This window comes from Tamandua tetradactyla, chromosome 7 (genome assembly GCF_023851605.1).
Source record: "Tamandua tetradactyla isolate mTamTet1 chromosome 7, mTamTet1.pri, whole genome shotgun sequence".
NCBI classification, from domain to species: domain Eukaryota; kingdom Metazoa; phylum Chordata; class Mammalia; order Pilosa; family Myrmecophagidae; genus Tamandua; species Tamandua tetradactyla.
The window spans coordinates 55,718,017-55,736,661 of NC_135333.1; the positions used below are offsets into that span (position 1 = coordinate 55,718,017).

General features: G+C 35.6%; 1 protein-coding gene and 1 long non-coding RNA gene across 5 annotated transcripts in view; one reads left to right on the plus strand and one right to left on the minus strand.

Annotated features, from left to right (window-relative positions):
* Window positions 1–18,645, minus strand: part of TAF3 (TATA-box binding protein associated factor 3) — a 254,581-nt gene that overhangs the window by 220,759 nt on the left and 15,177 nt on the right. The window lies entirely within an intron of this gene.
* LOC143691250 (uncharacterized) overlaps window positions 352–18,645 on the plus strand; it is a 71,432-nt gene continuing 53,138 nt past the window's right edge. For 2 of the 3 annotated variants that reach the window (XR_013179422.1, XR_013179421.1), the window contains exons 1-2: window positions 352–584; window positions 2,808–2,882. This is a non-coding gene — a long non-coding RNA (uncharacterized LOC143691250). Of the gene's footprint in view, window positions 585–2,807; window positions 2,883–11,497; window positions 11,573–18,645 lie in introns of those variants that run through there. The other variant, XR_013179423.1, reaches the window with a different exon arrangement.

The following is an 18,645-nucleotide window of genomic DNA, read 5'->3' on the forward strand; positions in this document are numbered from 1 at the left end:
AGTAGGAAGGGGTATAAATGAAATAAGAGTGACCATGAGTAGATATTTTTGAAGCTGGTGATGAATATATGGGGGTTAACTATTCTAATCTGTTTACTTTTGTGTGTTTGAAATTTTTTTAAATATTAAAATGCATTATTAGCCAGGTAGCTATCTCACTGAAAGAAAATGTCAAAGTTCTATTACAAGGCCTTTCATGGTGATTTCTTCTGATGTCACTGCTTGACCTCCTTCCCTAACACTCTGACCTTTTCAATATTCTGCATCAGGTGTTATCAATTGAATTATGTCCCCCCACAAAAGATTCTGAAGTCATAATCCCCACCCAGTACCTCAGAATGTGACCTTGCAAATAAGGTCATTACAGATGGAATTAGGCAAGTTAAAATGAGGTCATATTGGAGTAAGATGGGAAAGGAAGAGGAAATTGGAACACAAAGAGAGACAGAGGGAAGAATGCTATGGACTGCTAGCAAGCCACCAGAGGCTAGAAGAAGCAGGGAACAAATTTTTCTTTGTTATAGGTTTAAGGGGAAAAATGGTCCTGCCAACACCTCTACTTCAGACTTTGAGCCTCCAGAACTGTAAGACAACAAATTTCTACTGTTTTAAAAGCCACCTGGTTTGTGATACTTGGTTACAGCAGCCCTAACAAAGTATGGGCTTAAGTAAACACACACACACACACACACACACACACACACACAAACAGAGTGTTAGGTATATAAGGTACCAGGTATGTTTCCGTCTTTGGGCTTTGCATTCGATTTCTTCCTGCCTGAAATGTTCTTTAACATGAAATGTTCTTTAACATTTCAAGATATCTTCCACAGCTATCTCTCTCACCTCCTTTAAATCTTTGCTCAGATGTCCCTTTCTCAGTGATGTCTACCTGAATACCACCATATTTTATCATTGCAACTTTCTCCCACACACCCCAGCAATTTCATTTCCCTTTAAAATGCTCTATTTTTTTTCTTACAGTACTTATCCCCTTCTAAAAATACTATAAGATTTCCCTACTTATTAACATAAGTATCATAAGAACACAGAGACAATACAACCGACTTAGAAGCTTAGGGGAATCGGAAAATAAACTAAAACCCTAAAATAAACTTTAATATCTTAAATACTAGAATATGTATTGTAAAGCAAATATTTGAAATAGTATCTATTTTTAACTTTACGTGTACATGTGGTATGAATTTTGCCTCCAATACATGACTTAACTGAAACTGGAAGTACAAATTGTCCTAACAATCTCAGAACAAAATGATGCAGAACTTTTCTCACTCAGGGCAAATCAATGAAAGCAGCAGTAACTGTCTAGTTTTCCTCTTAATTAAAACATAGTAAAGATTTACTATATACGGACATTATTCAGAATAGAAAATAACCCTGAGTTTTGTTGTTGCTGTTGGCTGGGCAATCTACCCTCGCCCAAAAAGAAAGGACTTTTTAGAAAGGGGAAAGCACATTTTAAACAAGGTCTATAATTTGTCACACAATGGTTCCTGACCATTTCTAATAAACAATACCCCCCTTTTTTAACATCAAAAGATTTCATGAACTCTCCATAACAATAGTTAAAATCTTAGTATATATTAACTGGGAAATACATAATTACCAAAAGCTATCACTTGAAAAAAAAAAAAGGAAAGTTATAAACTAAGCAATACTCAATGAATTTGTATTTTATGAACCACAACTTTTAAACACATTAAAAATACAGTATTATATACACATGTGTGTACAAAATACAGTATTATATTCACATATATGTATACATATATGTTCCAGATAGATTTCTGAATTTAACCTATGTCCATTGCTTATACCATATGGATTCACACATCCCATGAAATAACCCTAACATTTCCCAGAAGTCCAAGATCTTACAGCACAAAACAGTTGTATAATGTACTCCAAATCTTCCTATGAGTCTTTGTACCTCCAAGATTATGCCTTATAAGTGGGAATAACACTTACAGCAATAAATCTGAGTACAAATATAGCTCAGTAATTAACACACACACACACACATACACACCACAACAAACTTCAGGGTTTGGTATGGGTTACAATGCCACAATTTTAGGTTTTCACTTCTAGCTGCTCTAAGATACTGGAGACTAAGTGTAAGTGTAAGTGTAAGTTCAAATGCTGGATCCACCAGTTACTAGTATGTGACCTAAAAATTATTTATCATCCCTAGACCTCAGTGTTCACACCTGTTAAATGAGGATAATAAGAATACTTACCCTACAGGCTTACTATAAGGACCAAATGAGTGAATATGTGTAAAGCCCTGAGATCAATGTAAGGCACCTAAGTAAGGGGTATACAACGTTGTTGTTACAGTGAGGGTTTCATCAAAACCAGACCTCAAAGTGCGATATAAACTCATCATGTTTCATTTCCTTTAGTTATCAAAATTTAGAAAGACAAAGTTTTAAAAGGAAAAATCTGGGGAAAAAAACCTGCTATGAAACATCTGTTAAGCTATAAACCTATGTTTACTGATAGACTGACCTGCCATGCACCACTTTGGCAGGCTCATTAACTGTGCAGTGTTAATAAGAAGAGTCATGAGATATAGAACGTAGATATGGAAAGGTACAGATTTTTATGCCATTTATTTTGTTTTCCTTCATGCCACAGAGCACAGTTCTAGCAATCCTTTCCTTCCCAACAAAGCCAATTTTAATAAACATGAATACACTAGCAACTACATTTGAAATTGAACTTTAGAAATCCTTTAAATGCAAAACTAAATGTACTCCTGTTTCCTATTTAATTTGCAATAGGATATCCAGCCAAGGGATTTGGGAAGGTTTGTTAGCTGATGACTAGATCCCTGCTGAGATGGGCTCCACTCACAGGTAATACTCACTTGTAGGCAAAATCTTCCAACCTACACCTCACTCTCCTTTAAAGTTAATCTGAACACATGGACATGAAAGGAAATGAAATGTAAGTTTTTCTCCTTTACCATGGCGCTGGGACTTCCTGAGTTTTTCATTCCATTGCTGACTGGTCCAGAACTACTATTTCCTTCCGACTATTCCCAATTGTGTCTGTCAGATATAATTAGGGTTGTACACTAAAAAGAAGTGTTAAAATGCAATAATGCCATTGAATCTGACAATTTTTTTACTTCAACCCTTGGTATACCAGGAAGACTAGCAATTATCATTTAATATTGGAGTCCAAGGGTAGCTTTATGTTTTTAAGCCATTATAGGAATAATTTATAAAAGTAAGAATAAAAACAGTGTAAAATTTCATTAAGAATTTAAGTGCTGAAAATCATTTGCATCATGTAAATTTTGATTCATAACAGCATAAAATATGAAAAAATAATCATATATCCTTTAAGCAAAACATATGGTCCAGGTTTTTGTCACAAAAATATTACTGCATGAAAAAGTCCTTCCTCTTGAATAACTAACTGGGCAACTGGATGAGAATACCATATTTCTGAGAATACAATACCTTCTTGCTTGTCCTTAGAAATAAAGTGTTCAGCTATAAATTCTTAAATTAGAAATTTAAAACATATCCAGAATATTGTCACCTGAAGACTCAGTTTGAGATTTCACTTACATGATTAATTTAATCATCGCATCCGAAATGCTATCTCTTTGTATTCATTTTCTCATTTGTCTAATAACTGTGAAACATCAAATTTTTCACTTTTCCATTCAAGTGGAAAACAAAAAATTCTAAATTTTCAATTAAAGCTAAAAGTAAACTAAGATGATGATGTTTTCGATCTTGAATATGTTTTTTTAACTTTTTTTTATTAATTAACAGAAAAAAAGAAATTAACCCAACATTTAGAAATCATACCATTCTACATATGCAATCAGTAATTCTTAACATCATCACATAGATGCATGATCATCGTTTCTTAGTACATTTGCATCAGTTTAGAAGAACTAGCAACACAACCGAAAAAGATATAGAATGTTAATATAGAGAGAAAAAAAAAAGTAATAATAGTAAAAACAAAACAAAACAAAACAAAACAAAAACCTATAGCTCGGATGCAGCTTCATTCAGTGTTTTAACATGATTACTTTACAATTAGATATTATTGTGCTGTCCATTTTTGAGTTTTTGTATCTAGTCCTCTTGCACAGTCTGTATCCCTTCAGCTCCAATTACCCATTATCTTACCCTGTTTCTAACTCCTGCTGGACTCTATTATCAGTGACATATTCCAAGTTTATTCTCGAATGTCGATTCACATTATTGGGACCATACAGTATTCGTCTTTTAGTTTTCGGCTAGACTCACTCAGCATAATGTTCTCTAGGTCCATCCATGTTATTACATGCTTAATAAGTTTATCCTGTCTTAAAGCTGCATAATATTCCATCGTATGTATATACCACAGTTTGTTTAGCCACTCGTCTGTTGATGGACATTTTGGCTGTTTCCATCTCTTTGCAATTGTAAATAATGCTGCTATAAACATTGGTGTGCAAATGTCCGTTTGAGTTTTTGCCCTTAATTCCCTTGAGTAGATTCCCAGCAATGGTATTGCTGGGTCGTATGGTAATTCTATATTCAGCTTATCGAGGAACCACCAAACTGCCTTCCACAGTGGTTGCACCATTTGACATTCCCACCAACAGTGGATAAGTGTGCCTCTTTCACCACATCCTCTCCAGCACTTGTCATTTTCTGTTTTGTTGATAATGGCCATTCTGGTGGGTGTGAGATGATATCTCATTGTGGTTTTGATTTGCATTTCTCTAATGGCCAGGGACATTGAGCATCTCTTCATGTGCCTTTTGGCCATTTGTATTTCCTCTTCTGAGAGGTGTCTGTTCAAGTCTTTTTCCCATTTTGTAATTGGGTTGGCTGTCTTTTTGTTGTTGAGTTGAACAATCTCTTTATAAATTCTGGATACTAGACCTTTATCTGATATGTCGTTTCCAAATATTGTCTACCATTGTGTAGGCTGTCTTTCTACTTTGTTGATGAAGTTCTTTGATGCACAAAAGTGTTTAATTTTGAGGAGTTCCCATTTATTTATTTCCTTCTTCAGTGCTCTTGCTTTAGGTTTAAAGTCCATAAAACCGCCTCCAATTGTAAGATTCACAAGATATCTCCCTACATTTTCCTCTAACTGTTTTATGGTCTTAGACCTAATGTTTAGATCTTTGATCCATTTTGAGTTAACTTTTGTATAGGGTGTGAGATATGGGTCTTCTTTCATTCTTTTGCATATGGATATTCAGTTCTCTAGGCACCATTTATTGAAGAGACTGTTCTGTCCCAGGTGACTTGGCTTGACTGCCTTATCAAAGATCAGATGTCCACAGATGAGAGGGTCTATATCTGAGCACTCTATTCGATTCCATTGGTCAATATATCTATCTTTATGCCAATACCATGCTGTTTTGACCACTGTGGCTTCATAATATGCCTTAAAGTCAGGCAGCGCGAGACCTCCAGTTTCGTTTTTTTTCCTCAAGATGTTTTTAGCAATTCGGGGCACCCTGCCCTTCCAGATAAATTTGCTTATTGGTTTTTCTATTTCTGAAAAATAAGTTGTTGGGATTTTGATTGGTATTGCATTGAATCTGTAAATCAATTTAGGTAGGATTGACATCTTAACTATATTTAGTCTTCCAATCCATGAACACGGTATGCCCTTCCATCTATTTAGGTCTTCTGTGATTTCTTTTAACAGTTTTTTGTAGTTTTCTTTATATAGGTTTTTTGTCTCTTTAGTTAAATTTATTCCTCGGTATTTCATTCTTTTGATTGCAATTGTAAATGGGATTCGTTTCTTGATTTCCCCCTCAGCTTGTTCATTACTAGTGTATAGAAATGCTACAGATTTTTGAATGTTGATCTTGTAACCTGCTACTTTGCTGTACTCATTTATTAGCTCTAGTGGTTTTGTTGTGGATTTTTCCGGGTTTTCGACGTATAGTATCATATCGTCTGCAAACAGTGATAGTTTTACTTCTTCCTTTCCAATTTTGATGCCTTGTATTTCTTTTTCTTGTCTAATTGCTCTGGCTAGAATCTCCAACACGATGTTGAATAATAGTGGTGATAATGGACATCCTTGTCTTGTTGCTGATCTTGGGGGAAAGTTTTCAATTTTTCCCCATTGAGGATGATATTAGCTGTGGGTTTTTCATATATTCCCTCTATCATTTTAAGGACGTTCCCTTGTATTCCTATCTTTTGAAGTGTTTTCAACAGGAAAGGATGTTGAATCTTGTCAAATGCCTTCTCTGCATCAATTGAGATGATCATGTGATTTTTCTGCTTTGATTTGTTGATATGGTGTATTACATTAATTGATTTTCTTATGTTGAACCATCCTTGCATACCTGGGATGAATCCTACTTGGTCATGATGTATAATTCTTTTAATATGTTGTTGGATATGATTTGCTAGAATTTTATTGAAGATTTTTGCATCTATATTCATTAGAGAGATTGGCCTGTAGTTTTCTTTTTTTGTAATATCTTTGCCTGGTTTTGGTATGAGGGTGATGTTGGCTTCATAGAATGAATTAGGTAGTTTTCCCTCCGCTTAGATTTTTTTGAAGAGTTTGAGGAGAGTTGGTACTAATTCTTTCTGGAATGTTTGATAGAATTCACATGTGAAGCCGTCTGGTCCTGGACTTTTCTTTTTAGGAAGCTTTTGAATGACTAATTCAATTTCTTTACTTGTGATTGGTTTGTTGAGGTCATCTATGTCTTCTTGAGTCAAAGTTGGTTGTTCATGTCTTTCCAGGAACCCGTCCATTTCATCTAAATTGTTGTATTTATTAGGGTAAAGTTGTTCATAGTATCCTGTTATTACCTCCTTTATTTCTGTGAGGTCAGTGGTTATGTCTCCTCTTCCATTTCTGATCTTATTTATTTGCATCCTCTCTCTTCTTCTTTTTGTCAATCTTGATAAGGGCCCATCAATCTTATTGATTTTCTCATAGAACCAACTTCTGGTCTTATTGATTTTCTCTATTGTTTTCATGTTTTCAATTTCATTTATTTCTGCTCTAATCTTTGTTATTTCTTTCCTTTTGCTTGCTTTGGGATTAGTTTGCTGTTCTTTCTCCAGTTCTTCCAAGTGGACAGTTAATTCCTGAATTTTTGCCTTTTCTTCTTTTCTGATATAGGCATTTAGGGCAATAAATTTCCCTCTTAGCACTGCCTTTGCTGCGTCCCATAAGTTTTGATATGTTGTGTTTTCATTTTCATTCGCCTCAAGGTATTTGCTAATTTCTCTTGCAATTTCTTCTTTGACCCACTCGTTGTTTAAGAGTGTGTTGTTGAGCCTCGATGTATTTGTGAATTTTCTGGCACTCCGCCTATTGTTGATTTCCAACTTCATTCCTTTATGATCCGAGAAAGTGTTGTGTATGATTTCAATCTTTTTAAATTTGTTAAGACTTGCTTTGTGACCCAGCATATGGTCTATCTTTGAGAATGATCCATAAGCACTTGAGAAAAAGGTGTATCCTGCTGTTGTGGGATGTAATGTCCTATAAATGTCTGTTAAGTCTAGCTCCTTTATAGTAATATTCAGATTCTCTATTTCTTTATTGATCCTCTGTCTAGATGTTCTGTCCGTTGATGAGAGTGGTGAATTGAAGTCTCCAACTATTATGGTATATGAGTCTATTTCCCTTTTCAGTGTTTGCAGTGTATTCCTCACGTATTTTGGGGCATTCTGGTTCGGTGCGTAAATATTTATGATTGTTATGTCTTCTTGTTTAATTGTTCCTTTTATTAGTATATAGTGTCCTTCTTTGTCTCTTTTAACTGTTTTACATTTGAAGTCTAATTTGTTGGATATTAGTATAGCCACGCCTGCTGTTTTCTGGTTGTTATTTGCATGAAATATCTTTTCCCAACCTTTCACTTTCAACCTATATTTATCTTTGGGTCTATGATGTGTTTCCTGTAGACAGCATATAGAAGGATCCTGTTTTTTAATCCATTCTGCCAATCTATGTCTTTTGATTGGGGAATTCAGTCCATTAACATTTAGTGTTATTACTGTTTGGATAATATTTTCCTCTACCATTTTGTCTTTTGTATTATATATATCATATCTGATTTTCCTTCTTTCAACACTCTTCTCCATACTTCTCTCTTCTGTCTTTTTGTATCTGACTCTAGTGCTCCCTTTAGTATTTCTTGCAGAGCTGGTCTCTTGGTCACAAATTCTCTCAGTGACTTTTTGTCTGAGAATGTTTTAATTTCTCCCTCAATTCTGAAGGACAATTTTGCTGGATATAGGAGTCTTGGTTGGCAGTTTTTCTCTTTTAGTAATTTAAATATATCATCCCACTGTCTTCTAGCTTGCATGGTTTCTGCTGAGAAATCTACACATAGTCTTATTGGGTTTCCCTTGTATGTGATGGATTGTTTTTCTCTTGCTGCTTTCAAGATCCTCTCTTTCTCTTTGACCTCTGACATTCTAACTAGTAAGTGTCTTGGAGAACGCCTATTTGGGTCTATTCTCTTTGGGGTGTGCTGCACTTCTTGGATCTGTAAATTTAGGTCTTTCATAAGAGTTGGGAAATTTTCAGTGATAATTTCTTCCATTAGTTTTTCTCCTCCTTTTCCCTTCTCCTCTCCTTCTGGGACACCCACAACACGTATATTTGTGCGGTTCATATTGCCCTTGAGTTCCCTGATACCCTGTTCAAATTTTTCCATTCTTTTCCCAATAGTTTCTGTTTCTTTTTGGAATTCAGATGTTCCATCCTCCAAATCACTAATTATATCTTCTGTCTCTTTAAATCTATCATTGTAGGTATCCATTGTTTTTTCCATCTTTTCTACTTCATCCTTCACTTCCATAAGTTCTGTGATTTGTTTTTTCAGTTTTTCTATTTCTTCTTTTTGTTCAGCCCATGTCTTCTTCATGTCCTCCCTCAATTTATCGATTTCATTTTTGAAGAGGTTTTCCATTTCTGTTCGTATATTCAGCATTAGTTGTCTCAGCTCCTGTATCTCATTTGAACTATTGGTTTGTTCCTTTGACTGGGCCATATTCTCAATCTTCTGAGCATGGACCGTTATCTTCTGCTGGCGTCTGGGTATTCAGTCAGATTTCCCTGGGTGTCGGACCCAACAAGGTTGTAAGATTTTTCTGTGAAATCTCTGGGTTCTGTTTTTCTTATCCTGCCCAGTAGGTGGCGCTCGTGGCACACGTTTGTCTCACGTGTTTGGAAGGGATCCCCCCGGTCACCGTTCTCTGCGGATTGGGGATTTCCGATCCAATTTCCAGGCCGCGCGTGGTGGGGGCGTCAGCTGCCGTGGCTTGAGGGGACCCTGTTGCTCCTTTATTAATTCACCTATTGGTGTTTGGTTGGACCCAGTCCCTGCCACTGTCGGAAATTCCCTCCTCTCCCTGGAGGGGTGTCGGTCGCCGGCCGCAGCGGCCCGGGGAATTCGCCACCGGACCAGGAAGCCGCCTGTGGGGGAGGGGTACCGGTCGCCGGCCTCCGCGGCCTGGGGAATTCGCCACCGGACCAGGAAGCTGCCCGCGGGGGAGGGGCATCAGTCGTCGGCCTCCGCGGCCTGGGGAATTTGCCACCGGACCAGTAAGCCGCCTGCGGGGGAGGGACGTCGGTCGCCAGCCTCCGCTTCCTGGGGAATTCGCTACCGTACCAGGAAGCTGCCTGCGGGGGAGGGGCGTCGGTCGCTGATCGCAGCGGCCCGGGGAATTCGCCACCGGACCAGGAAGCCACCCGCGGGGAAGGGGCGTCGGTCGCCGGCCGCCGCGGCCTGGGGAATTCACCACCGGATCAGGAAGCCGCCTGCGGGGGAGGGCCACCGCGGCTTGGGTAGCCCTCTGATCTGAGACTCGTAGCCGGTCCAGGAAGCCGCCCGCAAAAGAGGGGCGCCGGCTGCCACGGCTTGGGAAACTTGCTTCTCTGAGACTCTCAGCCGGCCCGGGAAGGAGGGAGGGTGGAGCTCCGGCCGCCACAGCTGCCGCTGCTCGGGGAATCGCGCACCGCTTGGGGATCTCACCGCAGCAGAGTCTCGCAATCAGACTAGCCAGTCCAGACTGGGGTACCCTGTGTGTCCATTCCCTGCTGTGGCCCCGGGAGCTGTTCTGCACTGTTTCTGTTCACCTAGTATTTGCTCTGGAGGAGGAACTAAGATGCACGTACCTTACTTGGCCCTGAATATGTTTTTTAAAGAGGATGTGTTACTCTCAATCATACAATAAGAAAACTGAAGGATAACAATTTAACTATTGCATCCTCCTTATCTAGGTGATGTTATTATTTTTCCATTTTCTAATTAGCCATGTTCAAAACTTTATATTGACATATATATTCAATGCCATGTAATCGTCCAAAGTGTGCACTCAATGGTTCACAATGTCATCATACAGCTGTGCATTTATCATCACAATGGAGTTTTTTTTTCTTTTTTGTGAAAAATAACATATATAAAAAATGCAATAAATTTCAAAGCACATCGCAACAATTAGTTGTAGAACAGACTTCAGGGTTTGGTATGGGTTACAATGCCACAATTTTAGGTTTTCACTTCTAGCTGCTCTAAGATACTGGAGACTAAAAGAAATATCAATATAATGATTCAGCAATCATATTCATTTGTTAAACCTTACCATCTCTGTGTAACTCCACCATCACCTTTGATCTTTATCCCACTCTTAAGGAGCATTTGGGCTATGCCTATTCTAACGTTTAGTCTTTTTTTTAAAGCATAACTGGGAATAATTGATAAGTAATGGTTAGCAAAAAGATAATTCCTATTATCTTAAATAAATAAATAATAAAATAGTGAAACATTTCAAGAAATAGCAAGATATGATACTGAAGATTCCATAATATATCTCAGATTGCAGAAAGGTCCAATGAACCCAGATAATGATCGAAAGACAGAATAAATTTTATTCAATCTCAAAAAGAAAAGGTAAATTTTCTTTGTTCTTTTAAAAAAGAATAAAAAGCATGGTATGCTAATCATTTGAAATAGCTAAAACTGCTCAAAAACGAAACAAAACAAAAACTGGAGTCAGTGGACTCTGACAGCATACCAAGAGTTATGACCACTTTTTCTCAAATTATATTGTGTTAACATCTGAGAGAACAAAAAATTAAAGATGCAAATAAAACACGTATTAAATTAAAATCTGTTTTAAATGAAAGGCTGGGATAAAATGGGTATCCTATATTACTAATGGTGCTCTAAAGTAATATATTTTTAAAAGGAATTTTATAAAAAATTATTTTTTAAAACTTCATACTTAGAAATCAAATGCATGAATTCAAATATAAAGTAAATGATCCAAAATACTGAGAAAGCTATATGAACAAAACTATTTATTGCAGTAATAGTCCAAGAAGTTAAAAATCTGAAGTGGTCTAAATATTCAATATGAAGGGAGGGCCTACCATGAAGCCATTTTAAATGACGTTTATAAAGGCTACATAACAACACAAATAATGGTCTTCATCTTTATTTCAGATGAAACCTCTTCAACTTAACTCTAAATCTGAATATTCAACTGCTGGAAGGCATATACTCATAAATATTGACTAGGTAAGCATTTCAAATAAAAATATTTAACAAATTTGCATATCTCCAGACTTCCACCCTACACCAAATATACTCTTGATTCTGTACATGTTAGCATGACTAACAGAATCAACCAAATCATCCAAGTCCACTATGTACACTTCCTGCTCAGCCCTACACCTACACTGCTTATTAAATAGAAGTTATTTAATGGCTAGGATACAGTAAGTGAATTAAATAAAAAGCACAGTACATAAAATTATATATTATAATTAAACTATATTAAATGAGCATACATGCACAAACACTTGGAGGACCACATCAAAATATTAATAGTGGCTATGTCCTAGTCAGGAGTTTTTTTTTTTTTTTCGGTTGTTCCAAATTTCAAGTAAAAATTTTTAAATAAAATGACCCCAAGTTTTTCATTTTTAAATCTAAGTTAGTAAATAAATACACGCACACACACACACACACACTTTAAAATTCAATTCCAGTGAGACTGCTAGGATAATGGGTACAATCACACTTTCATTATGGCATTTTAAACTGTAAAATTTTTTTCCTAAGCAATGTGTAATGTGTGTCAAAAACCATAAATGTGTTTATACCTTTAACTATGAAACTCCTATCCTGGAATTTTATCAAAAGGAAATAATATAATAGAAAAAATATGCACAAGTATATTTGATTCAACACTGTAATATTTTAATAAACTGAAAATAAGAGCATGATTAAGTAAATTATGATATTCTTAAAAATAGTAAATATAAAAAATACTCAAGATGAGGAAAACATAATAAATGCTAAGTGAGAAAAAAGAAGAACACAAATAACATTAAATAAAAAGCAAAACAAAGTTGCACTATTTCAACCAGCTAAATATTTTCTTCATAAATAAAAACAGATATGCACATTGAAAAATAAGGAGAGAGGCTGTGTTAGAATGGGAGAAATGTGTTCATTTCAAAGGTATCCTCTAATGGAACTTTGAAGATAATGTTTAATAATCAAAACATAGAAATAAAAATGGATACTGGGGGATAAAAATTCCAAATTTTTAAAAAGAAAATCTAGAGTTACAAAAAGGATAGTCATAAGACCTTTTGCTAAATGACAAAAGAAATTTTGATCTATATGTGTTTCCTCAAGGCAAATATTATGTATATTCATCATGTAAGCACTCCAGTAAAGTTGCACAGACACTGAATTATGAACAAAATTGTTACTATTCTTTCTAAAGTAAGCCATCACCAGTTTAACTTGTATGGTTTTCCTCAAGATTTTGAAAACATTCCTTGGACATTTACTGACACTAAAAGAAAAGAGTGCCACCTACTGAATTGCAATCCCTTCCACATAAAAAAGGTATCAAATTTCTCATTTGGAATGTAGAATTTAAAGTCTCCACTAGAGTAAAATGGGTGATAATAAAATAGCACTAAAAGCAGAGAGTATTTAAACATCCCATTTTTACTACACAATACTTGACAAAAATGAAATATAAACTTTAACCAAGTCTGATTATATGAGAGAGAAATAATCAATTAATGATGTTAATTATGTACTTGGGATGGTATTAAGCACAAAATAATATCAACAATTATTCAACACTGTTACAGAACTTATCACAATGCTCACAGTTGAAAGACAGAGTGAAACAAGAGAGGGAGAGGGAGGGAGGGAGAGAGAGAGAGAGAGAGAGAGAAAGAGAGAGAAAGAAAGAGAGAGAGAGGAGAGGGAAGGAGAGAGGGAGAGAGGAAAAAGTGTGCTTTTTTCCCCCGTGGTAAAATTAGCTTGAAACCTTGGTACCTTTCTCTACAACTTAACCATCACCAAATCCTGTCTATTAATTATCTTCTCTCAGATCTGACCCTTTGTCTGCATTTCCTTACCATAGCCAAAAGTCAGGCCTTCATCATCTCTCATCTGGACATCTGTATCAAGCTCTTTAAAGACTCTTGCAATGGAATCTCCTCTCAAGTTCATCCTAATTTTCACCAAAATTTACTAATCATCTTATCCTACTACTTAAAAATATTCAGTGCTTCCCTCATTTTACAAAGCATACTAGGCTAGAAACCTCTGATATATACATATATATAATACACAGAAAATCCTGCTTTCTCTCAAATATGTAGTATAAAATGATATAAAATATTAGTGTAATTTTTCTTTCTCTACGTAGACTGTAAACTCTAAGAAGGCAGAGAAGACTTCATTTGTTCACCTCTTTATCTCTAGAAATAAGCAGTATGCCTGGCATACGTAGATGCTCCATAGCTATTTAATGAATGAATGATTAAAAACATGAATTTGAATTTCAGTTAAGCACCAATGGCAAAAGGTCAGTGAATAACCACCCTAAAAGAAGCAAAAAACTTGATATTATTTTACCTGAAACAAGAAAGTTTCATATATATCAGTAGTTATATGAGGTAATAAATAAAACACAATTACTCCAAAGAAGATAAGCAAATAGTCAATAAGCATATGAAAAGATGTTCAACATCACTGGTCATCGGAGAAATGCAAACGCACAGTCAGATACCTCTTCATATTCATAAGGACAACTGTCATTAAAAACATAAAAAGTCAGTGTTGGTCACATTGCAATATTATGTATTGCAGCTGTCTCTCTCTCTGCATGTATGTTAAGGATAGACATAATGGAAGACTTGTGCTTATTCTTAGTTTTTACCTTAGAACCTAAGAACCTTATCAAACTGCTTATTTGATTTGAGTTATAGCTGCTGTTATCTAGTCTGTTGGTTTCCTAATTCAATTGATAATTAAAAGTTTTAAAGTTTTCCCGGCCCACACACTTTCCAAACAAACAAACAACGAAAACCAAACAAACAAAAATTCAACAAATGGTGCTGCAATAAGGGGATACTCACATGGAAAAAGAATGAAATGTGACCTCCGCCATATAGCATACAAAAAAAAAAGTTTTAAAATATCTAGGGCTTGAAAGCAAATAACTTATAACATATTTTCCATAACTATTGCTTAAAAAGTCAGGTATTAAGTATTCTTGTTTGTTTTAATCTTTAAGGTGAAAATTTGGTTACAGGTAGAGAGGGAGAAAAGGTCAAAATGAGAGAAAACCGTATGCAAGCTGAGATAATGCCTAAAATATTGAACTACCCAGACTGTTGAGGTATTCTTTGTATTTTGTAAAATTCACTTTGGATAAACTGCTCCTTAACCGTTAATAAATGTATATCCTACATAAAGAAATAATAATAAAAAATAAATGTTGGTGAAGATACAAAGAAATGTGGATATTCAGTTCTTTGTTAGTAGGACTATAAAATGGTGCAGCCTCTGTGGAAAACAGTCTCATATTTGCTCAAAAAGTTAAACATAGAATTACCATATGACCCAGCTCTTCTTGGTATACACCCTAAAGAACTGAAAGCGGAGACTCAAGCAGATTTTTGTACAATGTTCACAGCAGTATTATTCACAACTGCCAAAAGGTAGAAATGATCCAAGAATTCATCAACTGATGAACAGATGAACACAATGTGCTATATACATACAATGGAAATATTATTCAGCCATAAAAAAGGAATGAAGGGGGTGCAAGGGCAGTTTAGTGGTAGAATTCTCTGCAGCCATGCAGGAAACCTGTTTCGGTTCCTGGCCCATGAACTTCCCAAAAACAGACAAACAAGCAAACAAGCAAAAAAACAACCAAACAAAAATTCAACAAATGGTGCTGCAATAAGGGCATATTCACATGGAAAAAGCATGAAATGTGACCCCTGCCATAGAGCATACAAAAAAAAAAAGGAATTAAGTTCTGATACATGCTATAACATGGATAGAAACTTTAAACGTTATGTTAAATGAAATAAGTCAGAAGCAAATGGACAAGTATTCTATAATTCCATGTATACAAAATATTTAAATTAAGAAAATTCATGAAGACAAAGTAGATCACTGGGTACCAGGGGCAGGGCAAGGGAGAAAGGGGTGTTTGTCATTGCTTAATGGTACAGAGTTTCTGTTTGGGGTGATAGAAAAGTTTTGTTAATGGATGGTGGCAACTGCTATACAGCATTGTGAATGCAATTAAATCCTCTGGAATGCAATAAAAAATGGTTAAAGTGGGAAATTTTGTGTTATATTATTATATATTTCCACAATTTTTAAAAAAGCCATGTAATTACTGTACTGTCCCAGAAAATCAAGACAACAGTGAATCCTTCCTTACTTTTGACAAAGATACTAAGTTTGGGGTCTTAAACTAAGTCAGCCAAGTAGCATTTAATAGTGCCCTCCTCCTTCTTGACCCTGCCTCTCTCCCCCTACCTCCCCCCTCCTTTTTCTCTTTCTTTCACATAAACACACACACACACATATGCACAAGTATGGGAAATTTCCCAAGATATATAACTTGGTATCAGAGACATTACATTTATGGAAATTTTTTAATCTGGAAAAAATAAAAAAACTTTTTTTTCTGTTCTGAATACCTGGAAGTACAAATCAGACAAATTTAGTGACTGTAGAAAGAAAAACATCAAAATACTTACTTTTTCTAAGGTACCTGATATAATGACTTTGTTGATTCAGAAACATAAACACTATTTTATTATAACACTGGGTACACACTATTACCTTTTTTATTTTTTAATACAATTTTATTTGAGATATATTCACACACCACACAAACTATCTGAAGTATACACAGTATCATCATATAGGTATGCATACATACCCATATAAATTTTAGAACATTACTTCAGAAAATATATAAAAAGAAAAAAGAAAATCCAAATCCTCAAAATCTTCTCATACCTCTTATCTCCCCATCACTGACTCATAGTATTGGCATGGACTGTTGATGAAGAGGATTAAAATATTACTGTTAACTATAGTCCATAGTTTGCAATAGGTACATTTTCCCCATACACCCATTTATTATTAACTCCTTGTAATAGTATCATACATTTGTTCTAGTTCATGAAATAACTTTTTTATATTTGTACAGTTAATCACAGACAATGTCTACCACAAAAGTCACTGCATTATATATATTTCCATGTTTTAATATCCAACTTTCCTTCTGGTGATGTACATGACTCTAAATTTCCCCTTTCCACCACATTCACACATTGTTCAGCACTGTTAATTAATCCTCCAATAACGTGCTACCATCATCTCTGTTCTTTTCCAAACGTTTAGGTCCAAACTAGCCAGACATTCTTTGTATATTAAGCAACTGCTCCCCATTTTTTAGCCTCCTTCTATTTTTCTGGTAACCTATGTTCTATACTTTATGTCTATGAATTTGAGATCATACAATATTTGTCCTTTTGTGTCTGACTTATTTTATTTAACATAATGTCCTCAAGGTTCATCCGTATTGTTGCATGCGATAGGACTTCATTCCCTCTTAATGCTGAATAATATTCCATCATATGTGTATATCACATTCTGATAGCCATTCATCGGTTGATAGACACTTGGCTTATTTCCATTTTTGTGCAATTGTGAATAACACCACTATGAACATTAGTGTACAAAAGTCTGTTCATATTCCTGCAATCAGATCTTCCGGGTATATCTCAAGTGGTAGGATTTGTACTCTTGCTTTTTAAATTCAAACAGATTAAAGGAAAAAAATTTAGTAACGAAGAGAATTTTGGCAAGGTCCACTATAAATTGTAGTCTATCAGAGCTGTATATGCTGGCATTTTACTCTATTCTGAAATGTACAGATCTGATTTGAATGCAAAGCAATAGATACCCATATATATATACATACACATATATATGTTTTTTTTTTTTCATGGGTAGGCACCAAGAATTGAACCCAGGTCTCCAGCACAGCAGGCGAGAATTCTGCCACTGAGCCAACCATCGCAAGCCCATACCCATATTTTTTAAAAAGCTAACCTGATATTTATGCTTTAGGTTAAAAAACAAACAAACAAACAAAAAACATTGCTAAGGAAAACAATAATAAGCAGAAAAAGTAGCCTGACTAAAAGAACCAAAACAGATGTCACTAAAACACATTTTTAAATTTAAGTAACTACATTCAATTTGAAGGGAAAAACAAACAAACTTGAAGGGTCACACAAGATAAACATTTCTTTGTTTTTCCATACTTGTACTATGAGAAAAATGCCAGGGTAACAAATGACATAAGAAACACTGGGCTAAGACCAAGAAACCTGGGATTTAACTGTCCTCTCTGGCACTTAAGGACTTACTCTTTGAGACTGATTCCTTACCATTCTAAGCAAATTTCTCTAAGGATAATAGTCTTTGGAACTTTCTTATGTATTAAATATAACTCTTATGTAGAGTGCTAAAATACAGGTTTTGTTCAAAAAGGTAGAATAGGGAATGAGTGTAGGATTTAAGGAGAAAGCAAGATTGGCCTAAGTTCTGGAGACCAATAAAATCACTAATTACAACAAAATATGTTGAGTATGTTGGTGAAGATATACATTATATGAAAGCTGAAAGGAGCTGCAGTTGGGCACAGTGAGGGAGGACGATGAGTATCAGCACAAGCAAAGATACTGAAGCAGAGTTTCCTCTGAATGCAAGTAATTAAATGCTTCTGGAGAGCAAAGCATATACCAATAAATGGCAAGAAGTAAGATCATGGAGGATCCTATAGGCTTATGTTAAGAAATTTATACTGAACATTATAGGCAACTTGTAACATATCAGCTTTTAATATGAGTTCCTTTTAACTTAACCTTTTAACTCAGATGTTGTAAGATTAAGAAAAACATACAAGACAATGCCACCAGACAACTACTGTGGATACATAAAATAGCCTTTCCCTAGACCCCTGCATTCCAGCCCTACAAGGTAATGGAGGGAAAAGTGTCTAAGAGAGTCAAGAGAGGGTGAGCAATATACTTGAATAGGGGCAAGTTCTGGATGAGGCCAGCAGAGGCTGGATTTTAGGGAGCCAGAAGGTATTTCAAAAACTTATCCATTAAGGAAACTGGCCTACTAGGTTAGAAACTTCTGCTGGTGCTACTTTAGGACTGTCCTGCCCATGCAGAGTTGTCCAGTGAGCACAGAAATAAAGGCCCAAACTGCAGAGGAGGAGACAT